This window comes from Chrysemys picta, chromosome 7, assembly GCF_011386835.1.
Source record: "Chrysemys picta bellii isolate R12L10 chromosome 7, ASM1138683v2, whole genome shotgun sequence".
Lineage (NCBI taxonomy): Eukaryota > Metazoa > Chordata > Testudines > Emydidae > Chrysemys > Chrysemys picta.
Genome location: NC_088797.1, coordinates 958,364 through 971,047, shown reverse-complemented (window position 1 = coordinate 971,047; position 12,684 = coordinate 958,364).

Genomic DNA, 12,684 nt, shown 5'->3' with positions numbered 1-12,684 from the left:
GGCAGCCACCTGACTCCTGGGGGGCTGCTACTTCCTGGAAAGCTGCTGGTGACATGTGTGATGGGTGGGACCCCTTGGGATGCCACCTGATGTGCTGAGATACCACTGAGACGACCTGTTCTGGCAGCCTGGGCCCCCCTTAACCTGTCTGGCTGAGCCAGGCCCTGAGAACCACCTCTAACCCACACACAGGCAGGGCCACCCCCAGCTGCAGATCAGCTCTGGGCAGACGCAGCTTAAGGGACTTGCTCCAGCACTCAGCTGTCCCCCTCCCTTGGAGTGCAGACCCAAAGAGATACTATGAAATTCGCCCCCTCCCTCAGTGTGGGGAGAGGTGTGCACACGTCTTGCCCCCGCGCCCCCCCCCCCGTTTAGAAATGACAGAAACTGGGTTGAATAATAAACAAAACAAATGTTATTCACTATAAAAGGCAGATTTAAGTGGTTCAGGGCCGGGGCAGGGATAGCAAACAGCACAAAGCAGATGAAACAAAAGACGCAGACTGAGCTTAACGCACTCGATAGGTAAGATACAAATTAGCAAATTCTCACCCTGAGTGATAAACAGGCTGGCAGAGTCTTAAAGCACAGGTTGCCTTGGCTTTCCCAGCTTTTCATACCCAGGCTAAAGATCTTAGCCTGGGACCATCACTTCCCACAGGTCAGTCTTTGTTCCTCAGGTGTTTTCAGGTGTGTTGTCGGGAGAGTGAGGTCCCCTCATGATGTCATTGTCCCTCTTTTATACCTTCCCCCCACTTGCTGGAAAGCTCTTTTGCTGTGACCTGGTCAAACAGTTCCCATTGTCTGGAGCTATCTCTGAGAGGTGTCTGTTGCACACGGTTCCTGGGGTGATCCTTGTGCTTGTGCATTTCTTTAATAATAGGGTTACCATATTTAAAAAATAAAAAAAGAGGACACTCCACTGGCCCTAGCCCCGCCCCTTTCCCACCCCCAGCCCTGGCCCTGCCCCAACTCCGCCCTTTCCCCGCCCCTTCCCCAAAGTCCCAGCCCTAACTCCCCCTTCTCCCTTCCAGCCACGCGAAAAGGGCCGCCCAAGCGCTACCGGCTTCATGGTTTGCCGGGCAGCCCCCAGACCCTGCGCCCCCAGCCGGCACTTTCCCAGCGCAGCTGGAGCCCGGGAGGGGAAGCGCCCAGCCGGGGGCGCAGGGTCTGGAGGCTGCCCGGCAAACCGTGAAGCCCGTAGAAATCGGACTTTGGGCAGCCCCTATGCCTCCGGACCCTGCGCCCCCGGCCGGGCACTTCTCCTCCCTGGCTCCAGCTGCTCTGCTCCCGCGGCGCAGGGTCCGGAGGCACGGGGGCTGCCCGAAGCCGGTAGCACTCAGGCAGCTTGGCTCTTAAACAGAGCCGAAGTCTGAGTCTGGGGAGGAGCAGAGCAGCCACGGGAGAGGAAGTGCCCGGCTGGTATTTTTCCCGGACATGTTCAGCTTTTTGGCAATTCCCCCCGGACGGGGGTTTGATTGCCGAAAAGCCGGACATGTCCGGGGAAAAACCGGACGTATGGTAACCCTATTCAATAAGCCACTAACATTGTTCGGCCTCATTCAACGCAGCCCATTTGAAATACAGAGACATGGTCAATAGCCCCAGGTTCAGATACAGAAATGCTACACCCGTTCCGTAAATCAGAACCTTTCCAATGATCCCGCCCAGGAGCCGTCTTGCATGAAGTATATCGTAGTTATACCATATCCATATCATAACCACATTTCCATAAAGAATAGGGGGTGTAACGTCACAACATGTTTCTGCTGCAGCTAATGTGAAACTGGTGCGGAAATCCCCAGGTGAGTGAGGGGAACCCCAGAGCCACTGATTTCATCAGCCTCACCCCCCAACAGGCTGGTCCCCGTGGGGCAGCTGCCCTCTCCTCTGCACGGCTGTGTCTCTCCCTCTGCCGCAAGGCAATTTGTCAAAGGGCTTCTTCCAGCAACGGTTGCTCTGGCTGACTTTCCCCCGCACAGTGGCCCCTTCGTCTCAGGTCCATTCTGTGCCCCCCCAGGCGTAGGGTCCTGGGCTGCTCCCTGGCACGCGAGAGGGAAGAGATGAGCCTGGGGAGGCGGGAGCGCCCCCTGCAGGTTGTGGGGGCAGTTGTAGTTCTGTCACTGCGCAGTAAACCCCACTCTCTTCCTCTTCTGCAATCTGCTCTCCTCCAGTCCCCGGAGAGAACGGAAAAACTCCCGCCTTCGCCCAGCTGCTTTCCTGCTTGCAGAGGAAGGTTTGTCCCATGGGCACGAATTTCACCTTCCTGCCCCTGAGCCAATATTAGCAATTTGTTTCTAGCCATTGAGCTCATACCTGCAGTGCCAGTGAGCACGGCTTCTCCCGGCGGCCCAGAGCAATAGTGCAGTGCTGTGCCATTAGACGCTGACCCCACTGCCTCTTGTCCCCCTTCCTGAGACACGGCCGGGCTGGGTTTGAGTCTCAGGACAGAGACTCACGGCCCTGGCCAGGACTTGCACCGTCCTCGCCTGCACTCCAGCTCACACTGCACCCCCACGCTGGCTATGCCACCCCTCGGGCCCAGCCCAGACACCGCTCCGCTGACCCCCATTTGCTGAGTCCTGTACCCAGCTGGCTCTGCCGAAGCACGTCAGGCTCTGCTAGCCCCTGGCGATCCTGAGCGGAGCCGGGCCTGATGCTCTGAGCCGTCCCCAGGGCCTGCACTGAGCCAGACGCACACGCACTGTGGTGACCTGAGCGGAGTTTGACAGATCTCCAGAGACAAACGGCGAGGGGCCCAGGAGAGATGACAGAACAGCACCTGAGGGTGTCACCAGAGCAATTATGAGCCCACCAGCTTGCTGGTGGTCCTGTGCGAGGCAGGACGTGCTTCCCCTTCCGACGGGCTGTTTGACCAGTTCGCTGCACTCAGCAGCCCTCGGTCTGATGCAGGTTCAGCGGCCAGGGCTGCTCTGCGTCCTCTGAGACAGTCACGCCAGCCGGAGGACATGGCTGTGCTCAACGTGGTGTCGCTTTGACTAGGCCAGTAGGGCTGATACCAGGACAGGTGCCCTAGTGTGGATGCAGCTAGAGTGGTATAAATGTGCTTAGACATTAGTTACTGGGCTAACTGCACCTCTGACCCTCCGGGTCATCTCGTGTGCACCCATCAGGTCTGCGGCCTCCAAGCGCCATCTCTTGGTCTCCCACCAGGCCCCAGGCTGCAGACCCGTGCACAGGCACCAACTTTCCAATGTGCTGGTGGGTGTTCGACCCCTGGCTCTGCCCAGGCCCCATCCCTTCCCCCAAGGCCCCGTGAGGGGGGTGCTAGTTGCAGCTGTTATGCTGTGGGGCATGGTGGGGGGAGTTGGAGCTTGGTTTCCATTTTGGTTGTGCAGTGTTGGTTGTGCGCTGGAGGCGTGTCGGGGCATTGGGGGCTCTACCTGCCCTTTAGCTGGCTTGATGGTGCTACATGGAGGTGGGTGACTAGGAGGCTGAGAATGACAATGGGTGGCTATGCTGAGAAGCATCGCGGGAGGGGAAGGGGCCTGCAAGGGGGGCTTGGTGTGCGGCCGTTCCCGATAATGTGTGAAACAAACTCCAGCTATTTCTTAGTCTGAAGGTGCTCTCTGTCCCCTGCAGAGCTGGAGAACGGGCAGAGAAAACCAGAAGAGAGAGATGACAGTAAGCAGCTGGTGCATCTTGGAGAGAAAGGCAAGCAGTAGTTGGAAGCTGTAGCTAGACAAATTCAGTCTAGAAATAAGGCACCATTTAAGTGCTGGTAATTAAGCATGGGAAGAGCTTTCCTCAGGAGGGGGTGGATTCTCCATCCTGGGAGGTCGTTCCATGGAGATGCTGCGGTAGCTCGACTAGAAGTGATGAGCTCAGACCAGCTGGTCACAATGGTTCCTCTAGCCTCAGCATGGATGAGGAGTTTGCAAAGTGCTTTCAGATCCTGGGATGAAAAGGGTTGGAGGGGTGAAGGACTCTCACTGTTGTCTCATCACCTCTCGCCTGTCCTGTGTCAGCCTCGATGCTAATGATTGAAATCCCAGGGAAAGGTCCTGGCCCTACACGGCACCTGGTCACTCTCCATTCTCTGGAGGACCCCCCAGGAGGTGGGGAACAGGCTCTTTGTGACACTTTGGGTAAGTCACTCCTGCAACTGCTTCTGAAGTTGCCATAGAAACCATTGGTGTGCTAGAATGAGGCATCAACAGGGAAGCTCCTAATTAGTAATTAAGCAATACTCCAGCAGCCCACAAAACGTACTGGCAGCTTGCCAAGGCCAGAGGGTCACAGTATGCTGCTGACTCAGAAGACAGGCTTTACAGCGATGCCACTATTCTCAGAAAACAACAGCAGCTTCTGCCGGGGGGAGTAGCTTAGGGAGTCTGGAGATCCGGGTCCATTTTTGTTTCAGACCAAGTGGAATGAGTCTGAAGGTTTCAGTTTACTCTTAGTGGCTGTTTTTCTGAAGGCCTAAACCAATCCCCAGTCCTTGGTCCGGGTGGGTCGAGCGGTCACGGTGCGTTGGCAGAGAGGTGCGTGAGGGGCTGCAGGCCAGGAAGGAGGGCACAGGAGGGACAGTGGCAGAAGCTCTCTCCCACTTTCGAGATGCTCTGTGCTAGGCCCAGCAACACTGTGAGTTCATTGTCTTCCTAAGTACGAATCCCTCCCTCCTCCTGCCCACGTGGTACCCCGTGGTCGGAAGTGTCTGTGTGACCAGTCCTACAGCACAGGCTAGACTAAGGCGATGCGACAAAGCCAGTGGATATTCCAGTGGTGAGAGAGGCTGTCTGAATTTCTGAACATCCAAAGTGCCAAGCCTTCATCTCTATGGAAATTACAGCAAACTCACACTTGCATGACAACCCTTGTGCTGAACTTAGCGGGAGTATTTCCATCTCTGGAGGAACTAGATCAGTTATAAAATAACTAGTGGGCCAAGCAGTCAACTTCTCTTCCCCTCCCTGCCCTGGCCTAGCGAGCCAGGCCTCCCCGCACTGGTGCACCCTCTGAAAATCCATGCATTTAGCAGGTTCCAGCCCCCAAAAGTAGGGTTACCATATCTAATAAATAAAAAAAGAGGACCCTCCACGGGCCCTGGCCCCGCCCATTTCCCCACCCCAGCCCCACCCCAACTCCGCCCCTTCCCTGCCCTAACTCTGCATGTGGGCTGCCGAAAGCCGGTAGCGCTCGAGCAGCCCGGCTCTTAAACAGAGCCGAAGAGTCGGGGAGGAGCAGAGCCGCCATTTTCCTGGACACGTTCGGCTTTTTGGCAATTCCCCCCGGATGGGGGTTTGAGTGCCGAAAAGCCGGACATGTCCGGGAAAAGAGGACGTATGGTAATCCTACCAAAAGCCTTACATCCTTCCAGGAGTCTTAGGCATTTGGGAGCTGCAGTCGGATTGAAAGTCAATGGCCTTAGGCTCTCAAGTCAGGAGTCACTGAAAATTTTGCCCCAGCTGATCAGCTTTCCCTGGTATGCTATCTCTCCGGAGAGAAGTATGAAATCCGATGCTGGGGGCGTAGCTGGTGAGAGGTTTCAGAGTAGCAGTCGCGTTAGTCTGTATCCGCAAAAAGAACAGGAGTACTTGTGGCACCTTAGAGACTAACACATTTATTTCAGCATAAGCTTTCGTGGGCTACAGCCCACTTCTTCGGATGCACAGAATGGAACACACAGACAGAAGATATTTATACATACAGAGAACATGAAAAGGTGGAAGTTGCCCTACCAACTCTAAGAGGCTAATTAATTAAGATGAGCTATTATCAGCAGGAGAAAAAAAACTTTTGTAGTGATAATCAAGATGGCCCATTTCAGACAGTTGACAAGAGGTGTGAGGATACTTAACATGGAGAAATAGATTCTATCTGTGTAATGATCCAGCCACTCCCAGTCTCTATTCAAGCCCAAGTTAATGGTATCTAGTTTGCATATTAATTCAAGTTCAGCAGTTTCTCATTGGAGTCTGTTTTTGAAGCTTTTCTGTTGCAAAATTGTCACCTTTAAGTCTGTTACTGAGATGACAGCCTTGGGTACCTCCTGGCAGCTTTCCCTGGTGTGCTATCGGGATCTCCAGAGAGAGGTGCGAAATCCAACGCTGGGGGCATAGCTGGTAAGATGACAGCCTTGGGTACCTCCTGGCAGCTTTCCCTGGTGTGCTATCGGGCGCTCCAGAGAGAGGTGCGAAATCCAACGCTGGGGGCATAGCTGGTAAGACGACAGCCTTGGGTACCTCCTGGCAGCTTTCCCTGCTGGTACTGAGATGCGAGTACTTCCCTGGGGCTGGGCACAAAAAGTTCCTGAAATTCCTGCGCGCTGACGTGTTCACAAGGCACAGACCGGCTTCGCTTGGGTGGTTTAATTCTGTTGTTGTCTTTCATCAGTTTAGTGCTAAAGTGCTAACAATGCCCCTGGCTGTGCCATGCTGAGCAGGGCCAGATCTGTAGCTGGCCCCTGTCCTGAAGTGCTTATAGGCTCAAGGCCCAAATGGGAATTGAACTAGGCCCAGGAAGGCAATGGAGTTCTTCCTTTGCCTTTGTTGGGAAGTGTGTGTGGACTCAGCCCTTGTACGAGTCAGGGGAGTTCAGGCTGGAACGCCTCAGGGAAGGAGAAAAGGAGTTTGGCGGACGTTGACTGGGAGGCGAGTGGTGCCAGAATAATTTTAGAGTGGGGGTGCTGAAGCCGGAAGACGTATTTGGGTTGTTGTTACTGCTTCAAGCTCCCCCAGCACCCCTAGCTCCAGCACCTACGTGGGAGGCTGTTCCAGCCATATGGAGTGCTGTGAACAATTCCTGATGCGGTGCTTAGCATGTAATGAAAGAGGTGCCGGGGCTCTGAACCGCCAGGCCAGGGGGTGCCGGGGCTCTGACCCGCCAGGCCTGGAGGTGCCGGGGCTCTGAACCGCCAGGCCAGGGGGGTGCCGGGGCTCTGACCCGCCAGGCCCGGAGGTGCCGGGGCTCTGAACCGCCAGGACCAGACGTGCCGGGGCTCTGAACCGCCAGGCCCAGAGGTGTCAGGCTCTGAACCGCCAGGACCAGACGTGCCGGGGCTCTGAACCGCCAGGACCAGAGGTGTCGGGCTCTGAACCGCCAGGACCAGAGGTGCCGGGGCTCTGAACCGCCAGGCCCAGGGGTGCCAGGGCTCTGAACTGCCAGGCCCGGAGGTGTCGGGGCTCTGAACTGCCAGGCCCGGAGGTGTCGGGGCTCTGAACCGCCCGGCCCAGGGGCGCTGGGGCTCTGAACCGCCCGGCCCGGGGGCGCTGGGGCTCTGAACCGCCCGGCCCAGGGGTGCTGGGGCTCTGAACTGCCAGGCCTGGAGGTGCCGGGGCTCTGAACCGCCCGGCCCAGGGGCGCTGGGGCTCTGAACCGCCCGGCCCGGGGGCGCTGGGGCTCTGAACCGCCCGGCCCAGGGGTGCCGGGCTCTGAACCACCAGGCCCGGAGGGGTGCCGGGGCTCTGAACCACCAGGCCCGGAGGGGTGCCGGGGCTCTGAACCTCCTGACCCAGAGGGGTGCCGGGCCTCTGAACCGCCCGGCCCAGAGGGGTGCCGGGCTCTGAACCGCCCGGCCCGGAGGGGTGCCAGGGCTCAGCACTTAGAGCTTAATTCGTGCTCAGCTCTGGCACAAATTAAGCACTATCCTGATGTATGCAGGGGGTGAAGAAGGCACCTCACTTGTTTAGCCGTGTTCACCAAAGGCTTTCCATAGAAAGCAAACAGCTGGGAAATCTAGCCAAGGGGTTCAGGATTTGTCCTTTCTGCAATTCTCAAAAGAGATACTCCTGTTGACTAAAGGCATAGCCAATTGTCTGACAACACTCACAATTCGTTCTTAAAAATGTTCAAGAGAGCAAATAACTGAACCTAGCCAAAGACAAAACCATACATACGAAAAGCAGACCTCCATAGCCCTACTTCCAGGAGCAGTTCGTACCTCGCAGCACGTTCACTGTGGAAATGGAAAAAGGGATAAAGGGAATTTGGACGCAGACAGACACAGCCACTTACACAGGTTTGCTTTGGAAATATGCATTTAAACTCGCTATATTATAATAAAGTTTTATAAGTTACAAAACTGTCTCTCCATCACTAAAATCCAGCCCACCACTTGTTGTTTTGTTCTGTACTTTTCTTCTCTCTCTTTTGGATACTGTGTTCCCAGGATTGATGAGTCGTGGAAGTACTCCCTGCCCGTACGTGGACACCACATTCATGTCCTGGCCACTGATAGTCTTCCTATTTTCTAGTGCCAAAGCTGACTTCAGCTTTGCAAATGGTTGTGGGATACTGACATGGGGGAACAGAACTGTGGGGAGAGCACAATACATCCAGTTAATATAACGTCCCAACACACACGTATAGATAGTATATTAATACCATGAATGTAATAGACTTGTACTGTTTTAGCAAACTGTGTTATCAGCAATATATAATGAATACACTTAAAACTATTACTCCTTAGGCATTGGTATAATGTGACCCACAATGTTATGACTGTGAGGAGTAAAACAGAAATTTGGAGTAGTGACATCACAAGTGAGTTCTCCATGAATAAATTTCTTATAATTAATTATTACATCTGATGGGGGAGTTCACCCCACACTGGCAAGGAAGGGGTTAAAAGCAGCCTAGGGAGGCTGTGACGGGAGCAGCCAATCAGAGCGAGGCTGTGAGGAGCAGCCAATCAGGGCCCATATAAAAGAGCTGCCGGGCCAGAGTGGGGTCAGTTGCTGCTGGGAGCTGAAGGAGTGAGGAGGACTGTGTCTCTAGCAGGGTGAGACCCTGCGCCACGTTGGACTGAGCGACTGCTGGCAGGGACCAGGGGAGCGAGAGGCGCTCCTGTCCGGCTGCTGGGGCCATGGGGAAGTGGCCAGGGAGATACAGCAGCAGTAAGAGGAATTTGAGATGCAGCAGGAGGATGCTAGCTACAGAGTCTCTGGGCCGGGACCTGGAGTCATGACACGACAGGTCACCCAGACTAATGGTTGTTGCCAGTTGGTAAACTTCATTGTTATATTGGTCCAGGCCTACACGGCCACACATTGGAGTCTCGATGCCAAAACCATCACATTTACATACATAATGACATCCCGAACAACAAGCGTGGTGCCCTTCAGGTTTGTGTTGCTGAATGATACGTTCTTTATCGATGCTGTCTTCCAGGTAACCTACCAAGTGGACAGTAGCCAGTGGCTTGCTCAGTGGTTTCAGCATTGGCCTGTTATACCCAGAGTTGTGAGTTCAATCCTTGAGGGGGACCTGGGGCAAAAATCTATCAGGGATGGTACTTGATCCTGCTATGAAGGCAGGGGACTGGACTCGATGACCTTTCAAGGTCCCTTCCAGTTCTATGACATTAGTTTTTTTAGTTTTTGTTGTTGTGTGTTTTTTTTTTTTAAATATGGAGCTATACCTATCAGCTGGTGCAGTGTCAGGATCCAGTGTGGGTCAAGAGACCACAAAGGGAAGCTAGATTGTGTCTGACACCAAGCAGGATTGTTTTGAATAATGTGTACCCCAGTTAGGATGCAGGGCCATAGGCCCCAAATTATAAATTGTGCTAAGTGGAATTTGTTTACATGAGTTAATGCATTGCCAGTTTACAACCACCTTTGTTATACACTGTGGACAATGCCATTTAGCTAATTGCTTATCGTTAATAAGAGCAGGCAGATTCCTTTTTTTGATATTCCATAATGAGCTAGTTGTTGTAGTTAACATAACTCCCATAAGCAGTGCAAGTAACTTCTCTACCTGCACCATTTTCTTTGCTTTCTTATTATTTTCTGTGATTAATTCAGTAAGTTTTCCTTGGGTTTTAGTTAAACAGTGTAACAATGTTATGCATATCATACACTGTACACCATTCTCCAGTAGCTAGGCCTTCAATGTCATGAATTATAGAGACGGTTTCTGCTGCCTGATGCTCAAAATAGTTAATGTGTCTTGTTAGATTTTCCATTCCAGCCCTGTTGTAAATAGACATTCCCGAGCCAAATAATCCTGACATGTGACCACTATTCCAGCTCAGTGTTGGAGACTCCTAGTTCAAAAGATACCAGACAGTGGATAATCTCTAGCTCAGCCACTGAGTCTCATGTACGTCCCTGAAACAATGTTGCTATATTAACAAAGACACACACTACAATACCTTTGCTTTCACACAAAACAAATGTAGCTCTATTCCAAAGAGAGATTTAAATCCACAAGTATATGCATAAACTCACCTTGCTTAATAATATACAGTTTAAATAACAGTTAGACTTGGCCTGGCTAGTGGTCTTTATAATATCTGTATAGTCAATTGCAATATCTACTCAGTTATCCATATATAGTAGGTTGAAGTGTAGTTGACCAGTCTGTTGTTTATAAAGGATTTTCTTTTCTTTTTCCAACACCCAGGTGTTTCTTTACTGTGCACTGATATATTCTGGCATCTCCAGTCTGCGGGACGCACCCTTAAACAGCTTAAATTGGTTAACATGCTGAATTTCTCCACATTGTTTTTTGTTTCCAGTAACCTGAATGTATACACAGACGAGCTCAGTTTGTTCAGTGTGATGGGGGACCAAGCCATCTATGAGACAAGGTAGACTCCAGTACAGCATATGCCAGAAGCACAACCTAGTCTTTTCCTCTTTCATTCTTTTTCTTGTGTTCCTTTTTAAAATACATTTTTTGCTTTTTGTTTCAAATTTCTCAATTCTTTACCACCAATATATCTGTTCAAGAGGCTTTTGCAGTTTTTGCGTTAAGACGTGCATTTTTACTTCCTTAACATGTTCATTACTAGCTTTCCATAATAGCTCTTGTGGTGCTTGACAAAAGGTGCTCACAATCTTCTGTGAGAAAAGATATTGCTCCCCCAAGCACTCTGTTTTAGCTGTAGCATCAGCAACAGAATTTTTACCCAAGTCTTTTAGATTTTTTTTGTTAGTTATAACACTTACACGTTTAAGTATTTTAAAGCACAAACCTTACCAACCAATACATTTGGTAACATAGCACAAAAAGATAGTATAAAAGGTAAATCAAAATGAAGTTTAAATGTAGGTTAATGTAAATACTTTGAGAGTAATAAACTTCTATGACATTTGCTTGTGCTGGTGAAATTTGTGTGGTTAGTTTCAACATTTTGCAACATAATCAGACTCTTAATTTTTTAAACATTTTGGCTATAACATACTTACAACTATATTTTTTGGATGGAGGGATAGCTCAGTGGTTTGAGCATTGGCCTGCTAAACCCAGGGTTGTGAGTTCAATCCTTGAAGGGGCCACTTAAGGATCTGGGGCAAAATCAGTACTTGGTTCTACTAGTAAAGGCAGGGGGCTGGACTCAATGACCTTTCAAGGTCTCTTCCAGTTCTAAGAGATAGGATATCTTCATTAATTTAATTTAACCTTTATATTTAATAAAGGTATAAACAAGGTTTTATACAAATCTAACACATGATGATATTGTTAATTACTTTTGCATTGATGTTCAGGTTTTTCCGTACAGGTTTGTTTGTTTGTTTGTTTCCTTTGAACAAAAAGCTTTCCATTAATAATAAAACTTCTTTGTTTGCAACTGAATTATTTATTGAGGCAGAAATATATGTACATATATTTATAACCAAAGCTTTTAGAGCTTTGCAAAAATAATTAAATTGGTATTATGATGCTTATAACCCAATCATAATATTAAAATAGCATGGGTACCACTAATGTTAATAATATTTGTAGTAATTATGAGTGCAAAATTGATTTTTAGAGCAACAAAAAGGTAAAATAAAAATAGTCCTGTGACACATACAACATAGCATACAGGACAAGCTTATAATTAAAGATGAATGGTGCCAAAATTGTATTTAATAACTATGCAAGATAAGGCATTAAGGCAATGCATTTTAGAAAACAAAAAAAGCTAAACAAAATAATTAAACATTTAATTAGGTAGGTTTTTTTACCTTTTTTATTTAAAATGTTAGCACGAATTGATAAAAATCCCTATTAAGTCATTCGCCCCCTTGGTTGTCTCAATTAAATGAACACAAGATCGTGTCCATCACTTTATATGGCTTTTAGCTTAGAACACGAAAAAACCTATGTTTCCTGTTAGTTAGTGGCTAGGATCAGAAACAGAGTTAGCATTTTTGTTGCTTGGCAACCGTATCTCCAAGAAAGTCAGGAGTGTCTTGAGCTGTTGCATTGCTGAAGGGTTAAATCGTTAATCTTCCAGGCCTTATTTACAGTCAAGTTCTTACCCTAAGCACTTGGCTGGTATCTTTTTTTTCCTGTTGCTGTCTCTTTCTGCGATGGGTTTTTTCAATAACCACAACATGGTATTAACGTTTAAAAGGGAGGGAGGGCCGACGCAAGGGGGAAGCAGGGTAGGAGAGGGAGACATGAGCCAAGGGAGATTAATCGACTCTTTTTGTGAGGCATTTCCAAGCACAGGGGGCAGCAGTTTGTTCAGCAAACGGAGCGAGAAAGGAAAGGGGCGGGTTTGAGAAATATTAGAGAACAAAGGTTCTATTCTTGGCTCTGGGGGGGGAGTGGGTTTCAGTGGGTTAGAACAGTGGGGGCTGGGCGCTAGGCCTTCTGGGTTTTATCCGGGCTCTGGGGGGGAGTGGGCACTGCTGCCTGTCCCTGAAAAACCGGAACCTCTCCTTTTAGCTCCTCTCTCCTTCCTACATGCTGAGGGATCTGCCGAGGTCCCCTCTGGCCGCA